General features: G+C 39.5%; 1 protein-coding gene and 1 pseudogene across 3 annotated transcripts in view; one reads left to right on the top strand and one right to left on the bottom strand.

The window, feature by feature from the left end:
• Window positions 1–18,131, bottom strand: part of BCL2L13 (BCL2 like 13) — an 86,484-nt gene that overhangs the window by 6,597 nt on the left and 61,756 nt on the right. The gene's annotated exons all lie outside the window — the stretch shown is intronic.
• LOC110581099 lies at window positions 11,885–12,397 on the top strand (annotated as a pseudogene).

Genomic DNA, 18,131 nt, shown 5'->3' with positions numbered 1-18,131 from the left:
CCTGAGCCGAAGGCAGACGCTTAACGACTGAGCCACCCAGGCGCCCCCAGAACACAATTCTAATTAGTCATGCAAATCCTCTACACTTGTTACAAAGGGATTTCTCTTTGCCAAATAATTTATACATGCAAAGGTTTATCTGTTTATTAAATCATCTCTTCAAGGAGCTCCATTGTGAAAACGAGAAATAAGGAATAATTTTACAAGGAGGGAAAAAGGTAGTAAAGTAGTAATAATATAAAGTAGCATGAAGTTCATAATTGTATTGACTTTGGTACACTTGTTTTATTTATTTGCTTTCTCAAAATCTCCAAGTGAGAAACTAAATATGGCTCAGCAGCTTTCAATCCTCTACCTTCAAGCTCTGCAAAGTAGTTAAAAAGAAGGGTAAGGAGGCCTTGCTGAAGCTTCAGTGTTAATTCATGGAAAGCAAACTACCAATGTCTTTCTGGATATAAAATAAGTATATGTCTTTATCTCATAGAGGGGAGTAGTTTCCCTGCACTCTTGCTGAGTTTGACAAAGATCTTGGTTTTACTGAAAAATGAATTCAACTTCCCCCACCCCCCCAATATGGCAACTCTTAGACACCATTACTAACTCAGAACAGAAGAGATGAATCTAAGGTAGCATCTGGCCATTAGATAAAGGCTCAGTTTGAATTTTATAGAACAGAGTAAGTAGTGCTACATTTGAAATCTATTTCTAATTGTCTCCTTCAGTTAAAAAGCAAGAGGGCAAAGTCATACAATATTTAGAATAATATATTATTTCTTCTTGGGCACATTAAATATTTTCCCAGGAAACCAAATAAAAATTTTTTTTTAAAAAAAGGCTGCAGTACAGGGAGGAGGTAAGGCCAATCTTCCCTTTCTTGTTTTTTTTTTGTTATTTAAATTCAATTTAATTAACATATAATGTATTATTTGTTTCAGAGGTAGAATTTAGTGATTAGTTGCATATAACACCCAGTGCTCATTCCATCAAGTGCCCTCCTTAATGCCCATCACCATTCTCGCATCCTCCCACCCACCTCCCCTCCCGCAACCCTCAGTTTGTTTTCTATGGTTTAGAGTCCCTTATGGTTTGTCTCCTTCTCTGATTTTCATCTTATTTTTCCTTCCCTTCCCTGATGTTCATCTGTTTTGTCTCTTAAATTCCACATATGAGTGAAATCATATATTTGTCTTTCTCTGACTTATTTTGCTTAGCATAATACGCTCTAGTTCCATCCACATAGTTGCAAATGGCAAGATTTCATTCTTTTTGATGGCTGAGTAATATTCTAGTGTGTGTTTGTGTGTGTGTGTACACACATCCCACATCTTCTTTATCCATTCATCTGTCAATGGACATCTGGATTCTTTCCATATTTCGGCTATTGTGGATATTGCTGCTATAAACATTGGGGTGCATGTGCCCCTTCGAATCACTATGTTTGTATCCTTTGGATAAATACCTAGTAGTTCAATTGTTGGGTGTTCTCTCCTTTCTATTCCTAGAGCCATTAGCCCAAATTTGTGTTAATCACAAATTAGGTGTCCCATATAAGAGGGAAGACTTATCTTGGCAAGGTTGCTCATTGTTCCCTACAAACGCTGTACTAAATCCCCAAGCCCTGTCTTCTTATTCATGTAGATAATGGTGCTACCATTTTGAGGAGCAGAAAATATTTCACAAATATAACAAAAGATGTGAGACTTTTCTTTTAAAACTGCGCATTCACACAAAGCATACACACCATTTTAGGAGAAATTTCACACTCCCTGAAACTTATCCATGGTTACCAGCTAAAGACTCCTCATCTGGCTCCATCTGGGTCCGGCTTAAATTCTAACCCCTCTGGACTGAATCCAATCCCCCTCTTATTTCTCCTGAACTCATAGCTCTGAGTCTAGGTTACACAAAATACCATAATTATACTTTTGTACCATACTTCTCGCTAATTTTTTCACAAGTATTAGTCATTCCCCAACTAGATTATAACACCTCAAGGGACGAAAACATGCTTTAAAAGTCTTTGCTATCCTCCTTGTAATGCCTAACATAAGCCAAGTAAATAGTGATGGTCAGCAAATGCTTAACAGGAAAACTGGTCCCATCTTTGGATACAAAAGAAGCGCTGAACACCAGCTATTTTGATTTTCTCAGGCACTGACAGGTACTGTTCTTTATTCATTTCTAGATTTCTATGCATACGCAGTGTTTGTTGTCCAAGGTCACATACTGCTGGTGCTGAAGAGAATTCAAACTCCCCTCTTCTGACTCAAGTCACCCAGAATGCCCTCCTCCTCAGTTCTGCCCTTCTGAATCCTTCTCATTACCTTTAAACTCTTAAATGAGTTATCTGTTCTCTTTGCTTATAAAATATATAATAAATTGTGTGTATCTGTCTTATACCCCTACTAAGTTCTTAGAGATTAAAGATACTTTTTTTTTTTTTAAAGATTTTATTTATTTATTCATGAAAGACACAGAGAGAGAGAGCGAGAGCGAGAGAAGCAGAGGGAGAAGCAGGCTCCCAAGGAGCAGGGAGCCCGATGCGGGACTCGATCCCAGGACCCTGGGATCATGACCTGAGCCGAAGGCAGACGCTCAACCGTCTGAGCCACCCAGGCGTCCGAGATACTTTTTTTTTTTTTAAAGATTTTATTTATTTATTTGACAGAGAGAGACACAGCGAGAGAGGGAACACAAGCAGGGGGAGTGGGAGAGGGAGAAGCAGGCTTCCCGCCGAGCATGTGGGGCTTGAACCCAGGACTCTGGGATCATGACCTGAGCCGAAGGCAGACGCGTAACGACTGAGCCACCCAGGCGCCCCTAAAGATACGTTTTTTTTTTTTTTTGAAACCAAACAGATCTTTTATTTGCAGTCGTCACTGGGGCCGTTTCTTGTTGCTTATTTGTTTGCTGTCCTGCTCTTCTAGCTGCATGGCCAGGCGCAAGGCCTTGATGACATAAAGATACGTTTTTAAACATCTTCATTGTACCGGGTTTTTTTTTTTCTCAGCCTCATGCCAAGTGCCTTACAGAATCCCACACATATTATATTACTAGAATTATATATAATATATACTAATAGATTAATATTAATTTAGGGGGAACTTAACGACAAGCCGATCCAGCTCATGGATCTGGGGTCTTTTCCACTGAGGAACATCTCTGTCATTTCTCTTTGTGCATGATTGCTGCCTTGGAATCACAAAGATGGAACATGAGTCATAACCTGCTGTTCTAGACCTGCAAGCCTCTCTGAAGAGGAAACACATCTGTTAGCCAACCTTTTCTACTAAACACAGAGAAGAAAGACACCCAGTGGAGGTCTGAGCAGAACCAAATAAGTTCAGGACTGCTTTTTTCATAACCAAAACTCAGTTTAGGATATATCACAAATGGCTCAAATGCAAAAGTTTAGACATAACAAATAAAGTCTTGCTATTCTGAGTCATGGCCACTCCAAATCACCTAAGCTGGATCTCACAACTCATCCAACTAATGCCTTGGTGCTCTCCAACATAAGTCTTTCACACTTCTTCAAGATGCGACTATACTTCGTCCAAGAAGCATTTCCTGATTGAGCTCTACAACCATCATTTCCTTTCTTGGTATTCTACACTACCCACTAAAAAATTTGTACTTCACCATGGCTTTCTTGATATTTATTTTGAACAATTAAACAACTGGCTTCATTATGTTTATAGTTGTGTTTAACTAATAAACATATAGTCACCAATCTAATAAAGCTTAAGAAGTTTAGAATTAAAATCTGTTTCAAAGGGTCTATAATCTAGTTGGGGAGATCAGGTAACATAGCAGCCCTCAAACTCTCCTGCCTAATTAGAGATACCTGTGAAAGTTTTAAGACTTCCTATGCTAAAGTTACAACCCATAACAATCAAATTAGAATCTTTGAAGGTGGGACCCAGGTATTAGATCTTGCTCAACAAAAATGGGTATAATGGCTGCAATCAATTTGGCTTCCTCAATATCCTACCCAAAGCCCAAACATACTCTAGCACAATGAAAAGGCAGAGGATGATTAAGACTACTGAGTGACTATAAGGATATTCTGAGTTTGCTGATTCTTGATGAACCACCAATAACAGAGAATGATAGTAGGCAACACGAATGAAAATAGCTACCCAGGGAACCATTTCTGTAACCTTTTTGGAAGAGTATACCTGGAGGTCCAAGAGTAAGGAAGACCCAGTCACCAAAGCCAGATCAAGAGTTAAACTCAATTTTCCTGTGAAGTTGTACTTACCTAGCTCTTTGCCAGAACACAATTCTAATTAGTCATGCAAATTCTCTAACACCTTGTTACAAAGGGATTTCTCTTTGCCATGTCATTTATAGACTCAAAAGTTTATCTGCTTATTAAATCATCTCTTCAAGGAGCTTCATTGTGAAAACAGAAATATAGGCTCATATAAAGAATAATTTTACAAGGAGGGAAAAGTAGTGAAGAAGAGTAGTGATAGTATAAGGTAGTATGAAGTACATAATTGTCCCTTACTGACTTGACTTTAGTACACTTGTTTCATTTATTTGCTTTCTCAAAGTCTCCAAACTATGGCTCAGCAACTTTATAATTCTCTATCTTCAAACCTTGCAAAGTAGCTAAAAAAGAAGGGTAATGAGGAACTGCTTAAGATTACATTTTCCTTCTTCATTATTGAAACTCAACGTTTAAAAACTGGGTTCTTTTTGTTAAATGAAGAGGAAGAAGCTGGAAAAGAGTGTTAAGAGAATTATACCACTGAATGAACCAATCGCAGTCTATGACCCCCAAGAAGCAAGTAAGACTACCCTATTTTCTCAAAGAAACTGCACGTCAGGGTTATGCAAAACAGTCAAAGAACGTCAGTTACTCCACTACTAGTAACTTAAAACAGTGTGTTCTTGTTAGCCTTCCATGAACATTGTCCAAGTTTCATCTAAAAAACTCAAAAAGTGCTCCTAGCCACCCTCACCTCCCAACTGAGTCATTAAGAGATAAAGAATGTAACTTCTCACGTTGTTTATTCTTAGTCTTCGAATCACATCTGCTCTCATTCCGTTCACACTCCATGCCACTTCAAGAGACGTACAGTACAGCTGGATTCACAGAGCCGCTTTACAATTACAGAGCTCTTCAAACAGAAGGTTATCCAAGGGTCAGAGCGGTCTTAAGTGCTCACTGATAAGAATTCTCAACAAGTTACTTCTCTGCACTTCTAAAAACAGAAACTCTCACAGCAAGAACTGATTAAAAAAGCAAAAAGCAAAAACAAAAACAAAAGAACCATAAAACAAAAGGCAAAAATTTCAATCCCCAGAAAGGAAACCTTTGCTGCTTATTCTTTAGGGCTGTAAGCCAAAACAAATGAAATGGAAATTTCAAAAATTCGATCATGAAGAAATAAGGGAAGAGTTACAAACTGCAATAGAATTCAGTATAAAATGACATTTTGCTTTATTTTTAACAGCTTAAAGTTAACAAGAGTTAAGAACAAACACTCTTTGTTCCCTTGCTCAAGAAGTCTGTCAAATTACAACCTTGGAATAAAATATGGCTCAGAAGTCAATTCAGATTTAATTGCTTTTTTTCTTGCTGTCATGGCCTTCCCTACCTTACAATTTATTTCTTACTTGGAACGTGGTATTTTAATAAAGATTCACCAAAAATTTCGTGCTCTTATGTAAGAAGCATTAAAGAAAGAATAGATGACCACTGAGACTTTTACTCCTGGGACCAATTCATATAAAGCAAAAATATAAAAATAGAGGCCTCTCTCTTAACAATTACCGTTAAGAGTAGGCTTTCACGGGCGCCTGCGTGGCTCAGTTGGTTAAGCGACTGCCTTCGGCTCAGGTCATGATCCTGGAGTCCTGGGATCGAGTCCTGCATCGGGCTCCCGGCTCGGCGGGGAGCCTGCTTCTCCCTTTGACCCTATCCCCTCTCATGCTGTTTCTCTCTCTCTCTCTCTCAAATAAATAAATAAATAAAATCTTTAAAAAAAAAAAAAGAGTAGGCTTTCACTAAAAGATAAAGAGCTTTTTTGGATAATACTTTGGGTAAAATTTAACACATTAGGGTTGCGTGGATGGCTCAGTTGGTTAGGTGTCTGCCTTCGGTTTGGGTCATGATCCCAGAGTCCTGGGATCGAGCCCCGCCTTGGGCTCCTTCCTTAGCGAGGAGCCTGCTTCTCCTTCTCCCTCTCCCTCTGCCGGCCGCTCCCCATGCTTGTGCTCTCTGTAAAATGGATAAATAAAATCTTAAAAAAAAAAAAAATTTAGCAGATTAGGGGGAATAAAATCTACAAGTAGTATGAGAGCCAGTCCAACAATCTAAAATCATTTTTAGCACAAAATATTTATGTTGTTGGAAATATTTTTTTAGTCCCATTGATATAAAAAACAAAGGAGTAACTTCCAGGACTCAAAAACACAAAACTAATTTGGACCAACTATCAGAGTTTAAATATGCACAAAGAATCAGAGAACTGTATCTTTCTTTGAAAACAAAAACAAAAACTAAACCAGAGAAAGCCCAAAGAGATTAACTTGCCCCAAGGTCTCTGAGCCTGCTATGAGAACAGCTTGTCAGTAACATGCAGTAACCCCCACGTACTCCTACCATGTGCCCTTCTGAAGATTTTACTGATATTAACCTATTTAAACCTCACAAGGCTACAGAGTAAGCCTTATTATTATTTCCACTTTACAGACCAGGAAACTGAATCAACTGAAGAGGATAATTGTTCAAAGTCACTGAACTGGATTTAAGCTCAGGCAGTTTACCTCCAGAGACCATGCTTTTTATCAACTACATGACATTAACTCTTGGGCTGAAGTCCTCTGATTACCATACAGATGCTTTCCCCTGAGTTTACTGCAAGAAGTAAATAGAAAAGGTTATTCCTGTTTTCTTCAAGCAAGTACACGAAGTACACGAAGACATGTGCATGAAACCCTTCCAATAAAAAGGGAGAAAAGAAACTGAAATATGGAGATAAGGGGAGTACCTTTATTTATTTATTTTTTAAAAGATTATTTATTATTTATTTGAGAGAGAGAGAGAATGAGAGAGAGAGCACATGAAAGGGGGGAGAGTCAGAGGGAGAAACAAGACTCCCTGCTGAGCAGGGAGCCCGATGCGGGACTCGATCCCAGGACTCCAGGATCATGACCTGAGCCGAAGGCAGTCGCTTAACCAACTGAGCCACCCAGGCGCCCAAGGGGAGTATCTTTAAATAAATGTAAGAAAATATAAATGTAACTTTGGTTTTGGTGGTAGGAACAAAATAAAAACAGCTTGCAGATCTTTAAAAGAACCACTTCAAAAATGTGCAGTTGCCGCTTTATTCTGCTTGTATCGACTGCATTTTGCTTCCTTTTTTTGGGTTCACATCAGTTACAAATTATTCTGCCACTTCAAGCAGTATTTTACCTTCAGGGTCATAGCTGCTGACAAATTGAGCTCCTTACAGACTTAACTTTTCCATCTGAAGATGCTTTGGCAGAACTCCAAAGACATATTCCCTGGTAAACTCATCTAGGGACTCACCTGCCCTAAGATGTACCAACAAACCGTTACGGTTACTTCTTGGCCTTTATACAATATCTATCTCTCAAGTATTCCCCTTAAAAAACAGAAACAGATAATTACTCTTCTACATTCAGTCAAGCAGGATACCATATGTCTCTCAGATCACTATTAATATAAAATGAGAAAATGCAAAGTGGGAAAGATATTCCAGAGAAATAATTTTCCATCTATTTAATGATGACCAAGACCCACAAAAAATGTATTTTGGAACACAGTGCAATGAATACTCACACCTGCATATAAAACACATGGACTTCATGAAACAGTACTTACCCTCATTACACTAAAATTATTTCACTCACAAAACCCACTTAGTGATTTTTAGATCACAAACTATGTGTCACCTCCCGGAGTATAAAAACTCTGCTCTTACCTAAAAGTTCCCAAAAGACAGTCTTCAAATATTCTTGATTACAAACAAAAACACTTTTTGTGGCTTTCTATTCTTAAAATGGAAATGAGAAGCTTTAAGTCAAAGAGAAAAAAGGCAAAAATTAATTTTATTCAAACTACTTAAATATTAAATATTGGGGCGCCTGGGTGGCTCAGTCGTTAAGCTGCTGCCTTCGGCTCAGGTCATGATCCCAGGGTCCTGGGATCAAGCCCCATATCGGGCTCCCTGCTCAGCGGGAAGCCTGTTTCTCCCTCTCCCACTCCCCCTGCTTGTGTTCCCTTTCTCGCTGTGTCTCTCTGTCAAATAAATAAATAAAATCTTTTAAAAAATATATTAAATATTATAGTAGACATCAGATGACATTTTCACCAATAAGCTTTTATGTAATTTAAAACTAAATCTTTCATAGTAAGTATATAGTTTAGTACATGACATAGAAAATAAAAGAGAAGCCTTACCACAGTGGACTTGTACTGCCCTTTTCAGGAGACAGACTTACTTCTAATGTAGCAACACAATCCCAGGAAATGAAAGACAGTGAGAAAGAAGAGGGAGGGAACAAGGATGAGTCAGGAAGAATCATAATATGCCAACTAGTCTGTGCCCTAAGTGCGCTGCAGGGCATTGAAAAGTCAGAATCAAAACACAAAGGAATCTTCAGACTCAGGGAGAGGAAAAAAATACACACTCTTAAAGACATATCTGAAAACCTGACATTTGTAAAAATGTAGCATTTTCACAAAACACTTTTATATCATTATTTCTGTGAGACAGAGAGCTATTCTTCCCATTTTGTAATTGATAAAACTGAGGCTCAGAGAAGTTAAATGAATTTCCCCCAAAACACAAGATTAATATTTGGCAGAGCTGGAGGCCACAAATTAATCCTGTGGATTTCCAATCTTTATTAACTCGCCACTCTCTGGCAGGGTTAAAAAATAAAGTAAAAAGAGAAAAAAACCAAAAGCCCTATCTTGTAATTCTAATGCCACATAAACAAAAATAAAAAATTATAATCTGGGGCACCTGGGTGGCCCAGTCATTAAGCATCTGCCTTTGACTCAGGTCATGATCCCCGGGTCCTAGGATCGAGCCCCATGTCAGGTTCCCTGCTCAGCGGGGAGCCTGCTTCTCCCTCTCCCACTCCCCACTGCTTGTGTTCCCTCTCTCGCTGTGCCTCTCTCTGTCAAATAAATAAATAAAATCTTAAAAAAAAAAAAAAAAGATTGAAAATGTCTATGGCAATACTGAAAGAATGCAAAGACAAGCCACAGACTTGGAGAAAACAATTTCAAAAGACACACTTAAAAAGGATTATTATCCAAAATATACAAAGAACTCTTAAATAAGAAAGCAATCAATCTGATATTTAAAATGGGCCAAGGGTGCCGGGGGGGCTCAGTTGGTTAAGCGACTGCCTTCGGCTCAGGTCATGATCCTGGAGTCCCTGGATCGGGTCCCGCATCGGGCTCCCTGCTCGGCAGGGAGTCTGCTTCTCCCTCTGACCCTCCCCCCTCTCATGTGCTCTCTCTCATTCTCTCTCTCTCAAATAAATAAATAAAATCTTTAAAAAATAAATAAATAAATAAATAAATAAAATGGGCCAAACACCTTAACAGATACCTCACCAAAGAAGATGTACAGATGGCAAATTAGCATATGAAAAGATGCTCCACATCATATGTCATCAGGGAAATGCAAATTAAAACGAGATACCACTACACATCTAGTAAAATAGCCAAAGTCTAACACCAACACCACCAAATGCTGGTGAGTCTATGGAGCAAAAGGAACTCTCATTCATTGCCAGTGGGGATGCAAAATGGTACAGCCACTTTGGAGGACAGCTTGGCAGTTTCTTACAAAACTAAACATACTCTTACCAGACTGCACTCCTTGGTTTTTACACAAAGAAGTTTAAAGCTCATGTCCACACAAAAACCTGCACATGCATGATTGTATCAGCTTTATTCCTAATTGTCAAAACTTGGAAGCAACTGAGATCTCCTTCACTAGGTGAATGGGTAAATAAACGGTGGTACATCCAGACAAAGGAGTGCTAAAAATTCAGTGCTAAAAATAGATGAGCTATCAAGCCATAAAAGACATAGAGGAAACTTAAATGCATATTACTAAGTGAAAGAAGCCAATCTGAAAAGGCTATATATCACATGGTCCCGACTATATGACATTCTGGAAAAGGAAAAACTATGGAGACAGTAAAAAGATCAGTGGTTGCCAGAGGTGAGGCAGGAGGGAGAGTCAAACAAGAGGAACACAGGATTTTTAGAAAAGTGAAAGTACTCTGTATAATACTATAGTGGTGGATATATGTCATCATGAGTTTGTCCAAATTGCAGAATATACACCAACAGTAAACTGTAACAAACTATGGTCTTAGGCTGACAATGATGTGTCCACAGAGGTTCATCAGTTGTAACAAATGTACCGCTCTGATGGGAGATGTTGATAACAGGGAAGGCTATGCATGTGTGCAGGCAGGTAGTATATGAGAAATCTCTGTATCTTCCCTCAATATTTCTGTGAACCTAAAACTGCTCTACAGTCTATTAAAAAAAATCCACACCAGTCATGTTACTTAGAAGCCTCAATAAAGTGCTCTTCTCAATACCAGTACAATGGAAAAATCATCTCAAATATAATAAGACAAAAATGATCACAAAACATAAATCATAGAAAAAACAAAACTATCTGTCGAAATCCAAAAGGCATTTATCCCAGCCATTTCTTTTTTTCTTTTTTTTTTTTTTTTTAAAGATTTTATTTACTTGACAGAGAGAGACACAGAGAGAGAGGGAACACAAGCAGGGGGAGTGGGAGAGGGAGAAGCAGGCTTCCCGCCAAGCAGAGAGCCCGATGTGGGGCTCGATCCCAGGACCCTGGGATCCTGACCTGAGCCGAAGGCAGACGCTTAACGACTGAGCCACCCAGGTGCCCCCCAGCCATTTCTTTTTATAATTTAGAGAACAAAATATTATTTTCCTCTCTGCAGATCTATATGCCCAAACCCTTCATCCAACAGATTATAGCTGCCATCACCTCCTCCTTTCCTGTAGGTTTTCAAAATTAGTTCCACTTTGACAGCTAGACAGTTTGTTTTACCCTGATGTTGTGTTCAAGTGGCTGAAGACAAACACATTACCCATAGAAATCATACTATAGACTTTATATAACAGACATGCAACATCATGTAGCCAAATCACTCTCCTCTACAAGAATGACCATAATGGTATTAAGACCTGTCAATGTAATGTTTAACACAAAGTACCTTAAAGATGATTCATGCTGACACTTTGTATCAGAGGATACATTTTCACCAATTCGTCAAAAAAGCAATCTCTTGGTTTTAAACACACGAAAAACAAAGTGCTTAGACCTAACAATGTGAAATACAGATTGGGCATTCAAATTTAGAGATTAAAAACACATTAAAAAATTTAAATATCGGGCGCCTGGGTGGCTCAGATGGTTAAGCGTCTGCCTTTGGCTCAGGTCATGATCCCAGGGTCCTGGGATCGAGTCCCGCATCGGGCTCCCGGCTCGGCGGGGAGCCTGCTTCTCCCTCTGACCCTCTCCCCTCTCATGTTGTTTCTCTCTCGCTCGCTCTCTAAAAAATAAATAAAATCTTAAAAAAAAAAAAATTTAAATATCAACAAACTAGTTATTCATATTATTGCTCTTTTCTTTAGCACACACATTTCAGTTGAATAAATGAGCTACTTTCTCTGTAACAAATTATAATAACCAAAAAACTTTGATGTACTATATCATAATAAAACTGAAAATTGAGAAGGGAATGAATTATATTCCCTGTATTATAATTCTTCCCTTGTTGTAAAGCACCATGTAGGTGAGGAAGATTCCTGGGTGGAGCTACCATGAACAGCAGCAATGGCAATGATAATGGCAATGAGGAAAATGGGGGGCTGGCTCATGTATCTTCCTCAACCCTCTATCTACACTGGAGACATGGAAGAGATTCTTTTGTGAACACAATATGAATCAGGACAGAGTAGTTCAAGGGGAAGTCCTTACTGTGACAGTCCTTCCCCACAAAAAGATGGGCAGATTATATGTTTAATGTAGAAATGCACAGCAGCAGAGATCATAGCTCTCAGTCAGAAGTTAGAAAAGCTGATGCTTTGAAGCAAAGTATAGACTATGTCTGACTGGTCCAGCAGGCCTGAAACCATTCCTCCAGGAGTTCCACTTCAGTTTCCACTCCGTTTCTGGGAGCATGAGGAAAAGTGAAACCAGAAAGAAAGGGGGTATTTTTTTTTTTTTTTGCAGACTCTCTTCATTCCATCTCTCTTCCTTTCTCATGCTTTGGCTTTGGATCTAGGCATCTATATTGAAAATGACTGAGCGTACCTTCTGCCAGCACCTACTGAGGGAAAGAAAAGCTCCTTGAAAAGTATGAGACATATGAAGTGGTATATTATCACAGCAGTTTACTTGAACTTGAGACCACTGTAAGCATGACCCAACTTACCACCCTATTTTTGCATATCCAAGTTCCAGTAACTCTCAAATCCAGTATTTTATTCAAACTCTGTTGAGGCATTTTACTAACCTCATTCCCTCTTTGGCCTGTAAGTTTAGAATTTCCTAGCAGTTGACTGTTATTGAGAAATTTGTAAGCGCTTCCTTCTTTTCCCACAAATGCCACCAACAGATTATAATTTTGGCAACAATGCTATTGTCTCCCTTTAGTGTCACCAGACATAGAACTGCAACATTTATGGTAGAAATTTTACTTTTGCAATATAACTACCACTTCTTTCTTAAGACGAAATCAGGGGCACCTTGGAGGCTCAGTTAGCAAGGTTCAGTCGGTAAGGCATCCAACTCTTGATTTCGGCTCAGGTCACTATGTCGGGGTCATGGGATCCAGCTCTTCAGGCTCTGAGCTCAGTGCAGAGTCTGCTTGAGCTTCTCTCCCTCTCCCACTGCCCCTCCCCCTGCTTGTGCTCTCTCTCTCTCAAAAAAAAATATAAATCTTAAATAACAAGGGACGCCTGGGTGGCTCATTCATTTAAGCCTCTGACTTGATTTCAGTTCAGGTCATGATCACAGGGTCATGAGATTGAGCCCCACACGGGGCTCCATGCTGGGCGTGGAGCCTGCTTGGGATTCTCTCTCTCCCTCTTCCTTTGCCCCTCCCCCGCTCTCCCTGTCTCTAAAAAAATAATAATAAATAAATAAATAAAATCAGGTTAGCAAATGATACAGAAGCTTTGTTATTTTGTTTTGTTTTTCAAGACAAAGGAAAGCTTCCCTAAGTTTGAATTTATAGTTATTAAAAAAAGAAAAGGGGCACCTTGCTGGCTCAGTCAGTAGAGCATATGAGTCCTTTTTTAAAAAGATCTTAGGGGGCACCTGAGTGGCTCAGTCATTAAACGTCTGCCTTCGGCTCAGGTCATGATCCCAGGGTCCTGGGATCGAGCTCTGCATCGGGCTCCCTGCTCTGCAGGAAGCCTGCTTCTTCCTCTCCCACTCCCCCTGCTTGTGTTCCTGCTCTCGCTGTGTCTGTCTCTGTCAAATAAATAAATAAAATCTTTAAAAATATATAAATAAATAAAAAGATCTTATTTGGGGCACTTGGGTGGCTCAGTCGTTAGGCGTCTGCCTTTGGCTCAGGTCATGATCCCGGGGTCCTGGGATTGAGCCCCGCATCGGGCTCCCTGCTCAGCGGGAAGCCTGCTTCTCCCTCTCCCACTCCCCCTGCTTCTGTTCCCTCTCTCGCTGTGTCTCTCTCTGTCAAATAAATAAATAAATACATAAATAAATAAAATAAAATAAAAAGATCTTATTTATTTGAGAGAGAGAGATCACCAGCAGGGGGAAGGATAGAGGGAGAAGTAGACTCCCCACTGAGCAGGGAGCCCAACATGGGACTTGATCCCAGGATCCTGAAATCATGACCTGAGCCAAACACAGACCGTTAACTGACTGAGCCACACAGGCACCCTGAGCATATGACTCTTGATGTTGGGGTCGTGAGTTCAAGCCCTACGTTGGGCCTAGAGCTTACTCAAAAAAACAAAAACAAAAACACAAGACACACATACACACATATATCCTGGGCAATAAAAAACTATTTTAAACCAAAAACTAACTAAATAAGAAGAAATTAAGAAATAACAATAAAAATGAAAAGGAAGATACAACTTCATACACTATAAAAGAGAGGTTTTTGTTTTTGTTTTTAAAGACAGACAGAATGGGGGCGCCTGGGTGGCTCAGTTGGTTAAGCATCTGCCTTCGGCTCAGGTCATGATCCCAGGGTCCTGGGATTGAGTCCCACATCGGGCTCCCTGCTCAGTGGGGAGCCTGCTTCTCCCTCTCCCACCACCCCTTCCCCTGCTTCTGCTCTTTATCTCTTTCTCTCTCTCAAATAAATAAATAAATCTAAAAAGAAGGAAGGAAGGAAGAAAGAAAGAAAGAGACAGACAGACTATCACATGCAGTGCCTCATTTGGACGTTTGCCTACTCTACTTCTATAAATGGACCTTGAGTGCCTGTTTTGAGGTTCTAGCAGGGGAGTCAAGCTACTCCTATACCCTTGATGGAAGAACAGTCCTCCTCTATTGGGGAAGGTCGTGTTCTTCAACCAAGCACACAGCCTCAGGAGGGACACACATGGAGGGTGAAAGAAGAAGGGACACCCACCTAGCCAGCCAGATCAGTCAAATCAAACCTGGCAATCAGTGGGGTGACAGCTGTCACAGCCAGATTACCCTCACATCTAAAAGAGAGGATATTTTTGAGACATTTAGAAATCTGAATGCTAACAGGATATTTGAGTATATGAAGAAATCATTTTAAAATTTTTGATGTGATAATGGTAGTGTGATTAAAAATAAAGAAAACCGGGGCGCCTGGGTGGCTCAGTCGTTAAGTGTCTGCCTTCAGCTCAGGTCATGATCCCGGGGTCCTGGGATCGAGCCCCACATCAGGCTCCCCGCTCAGCGGGGAACCTGCTTCTCCCTCTCCCTCTGCCTGCTGCTCTGCCTGCTTGTGCTCTCTCTCTCTCTCTCTCTGTCAAATAAATAAATAAAATCTTTAAAAAGAAAGAAAGAAAGAAAGAAAATAAAGAAAACAAGGACACCTGTGTGGCTCAGTCAGTTAAGCGTCTGCCTTCGGCTCAGGTCATGATCCCAGGGTCCTGGGATTGAGACCCACATCTGGTTCCTTGCTCAGGGAGGAGCCTGCTTCTCCCTCTGCCTGCCACTCCCCCTGCTTGTGCTCTCTCTCTCTCTCTGTGAAATAAATAAAATCTTTTTTAAAATGTTTAAATATAAATAAAGAAAAATAAAGAAAACCTTTATTTTTTAGAGATATATACTGAAAAAAAAATTTTGTTTTTAACTTTTAAGTAGGCTCCATGCTCAGTATGGAGGCCAATGTGGGGCCTAAACCCACAACCCCGAGATCAACACCCAAGCTCAGATCGAATCAGACGCTCAACCAACTGAGCCACCAGGCGCCCCTGAAAAATTTTTTAAATTCCAGTATACTGAACATACAGTGTTGTATTATTTTAAGGTGTACAATATAGTGACTCAATTTTATATAGTACTCAGTGCTCATAAGTGTACTCTTAATCCTCTTCACCTATTTCACCCATCCCCCCCACCCACCCCCCAACATACTAAAATTTTTTTAAAGATTTTATTTATTTATTTGAAAGAGAGAGAGGGATAGCAAAGAGTGAGCATGAGCAGGGGGAGCCCAATGTGGGACTTGATCCCAGGACCCTGGGTTCATGACCTGAGCCAAAGACAGATACCCAACCTACTGAGCCACCCAGGAGCCCCCATACTGAAATTTTTCTAGATAAAATCATATAATGCCTGGATTTTGCTTCAAAATAGTATTAAGAAGGGACATGACTAGGGTGTGAATAAAGCATAATTGGCAATGAATTAGTGACTGTTAGCTGAGTGATGGGAGTCATTATACTATCTTACCTATTTTCATATATGTTCAAAATTCTCCAAAACAAAATGTTTAAAAATAAATAGTATATGAGAGAATTAAGATATAAAAATCCATTGCACTCTCCTCCAAAAGAATAAAAATAAAAGGGTATAATGAATAGGTCTACACCAACAATTCAGAAAATTTAGGGATAATATCCAGGAAAATTATCAAAAGTTGACAAGAAAGAGGTGCCTGGGTAGCTCAGTCAGTTAAGTGTCCAACTCTTGATTTCAGCTCAGGTCTCAAACTCAGGGTCATGAGCTCAAGCCCCATGTTGGGCTCCACGCTGGACATGGAGCCTTCTTAAAAATAAATTAGGGGCGCCTGGGTGGCTCAGTCGGTTAAGTGGCTGCCTTCGGCTCAGATCATGATCCCAGGGTCTGGGATCGAGTCCCGCATCGGGCTCCCTGCTCGGTGGAGAGCCTGCTTCTCCCTCTCCCTCTGTCTGCCGCACTGCCTGCTTGTGCTCTCTCTCTCTGTTAAATAAATAAATAGAAATCTTTAAAAAATAAAAATTAATTAATTAATTAATTAAATTTTAAAAAAAAGTTGGGGCGCCTGGGTGGCTCAGTCATTAAGTGTCTGCCTTCGGCTCAGGTCATTATCCCAGGGTCCTGGGATCGAACCCCACATCAGGCTCCCTGCTCAGCGGGAAGCCTGCTTCTCCCTCTTCCACTCCCCCTCCTTGTGCTCCTCTCTTGCGGCCTCTCTCTCTCTCTGTCAAATAAATAAATAAAAATCTTAAAAAAAAAAGTTGACAGGAAAAACCAGAAAACTTCCCTCAAAGAAAACACCAGGTGATTTTACATGCATGTTATAGGAAGCAAGGCACAATAATTTAAACCTCATATAAACTATTCCAGAGTATAGAAAAAAAGGAAACACTCTTCCCAACTCTGGATTCTTTTATGAAGCCAACATACCCTTAAAACTGAAACCAAACAAGAAAAATTACAGTCCAACCTCACTCACTGAGATTGATACAACTAAATGGTGAAATAATTAAAAGCACTCATTTTAACATCAGGAAAAAGACAAGGATGTCTTCTAACACCAATTCCATTAATAGTGTACTGAAAGATCCTGATTTTTTTTTTCAGTTTTTAAAGTTAAAAAGATAGAGTTATTAAGGAACAATTTTATCATTATTCCCAGACCGTATAATTTTCTACGTAGAAAACCAAAGGGGGGCACCTGAATGGCTCAGTCAGTTGAGCAACCAACTCTTGGTTTTGTCTCAGGTCATGATCTCATGGGTCGTGAAATCGAGCCCTGTGTCAGGCTCAGCACTCAGGGGGGAGTCTCCTGGAAGATTCTCTCCCTCTGCCCCGCCCCCCACTCACATGCTCAAATAAATAAAAATAATTGAAAAAACCTTAAAAAAGGTGGGGTGGCTCAGTTGGTAAAGCGTCCAACTCTTGGTTTTGGCTCAGGTCATGATCTCATGGGTTGTGAGATTAAGCCACGAGTCGGGCCCACAGTTGGTGTGGAGTCTGCTTGAGATTCTGTCTCTGCGACCCACCCTCCCCCGGAGTCACGCACGTTCTCTCTCTCTCAAATAAATAAATTAGTGAATAAAATCTTTAAAAAATAATAATTAAAAAAAAAAGAAAAAAAAACAACAAATCCAGAGATAAATAATCAGGATAATAAGAGAGTTTAACAAATTTGCTGGCTATGAAATCAATACAGAAAAGTCAATTTGGTAGGAGTAGCATAGCTGTGTAAGATGTTAACACTAGGGAAAATTGGGTGAACAGTATGCAGGAATACTTTATAACATTTTTGTAAATCTAAACTTATTACAAAATAATCTTATTTTAATAAATTTAATATTTAAATAAATATTTATTTATTTAAATAAATAAATCTTATTTTAATAAAATCATTTTAATAAATGATTTTAAAAATTAATAAGTCTGATAATATTAAGTATTGGGGAAGATGAAGAACAACAAAAATTTTTATATATTGCTGACAGAATATAAGTTGGAAAACCACTTTGGAAAACACTTTGGTATTATCTTGTAAATTGAAAATGTCTATACCCTTGGACCCAGAAATTCTACTCCCAAGTATATAACCAGAGAAACATATGTATAAAACTGTTCATAACAGCAATGTTTGTAATAGCAAAA

Source organism: Neomonachus schauinslandi, chromosome 5 (assembly GCF_002201575.2).
Source record: "Neomonachus schauinslandi chromosome 5, ASM220157v2, whole genome shotgun sequence".
Lineage (NCBI taxonomy): Eukaryota > Metazoa > Chordata > Mammalia > Carnivora > Phocidae > Neomonachus > Neomonachus schauinslandi.
Note: the sequence above shows the minus strand (reverse complement) of the source record. Positions and strands in the feature narration are given on the sequence as shown.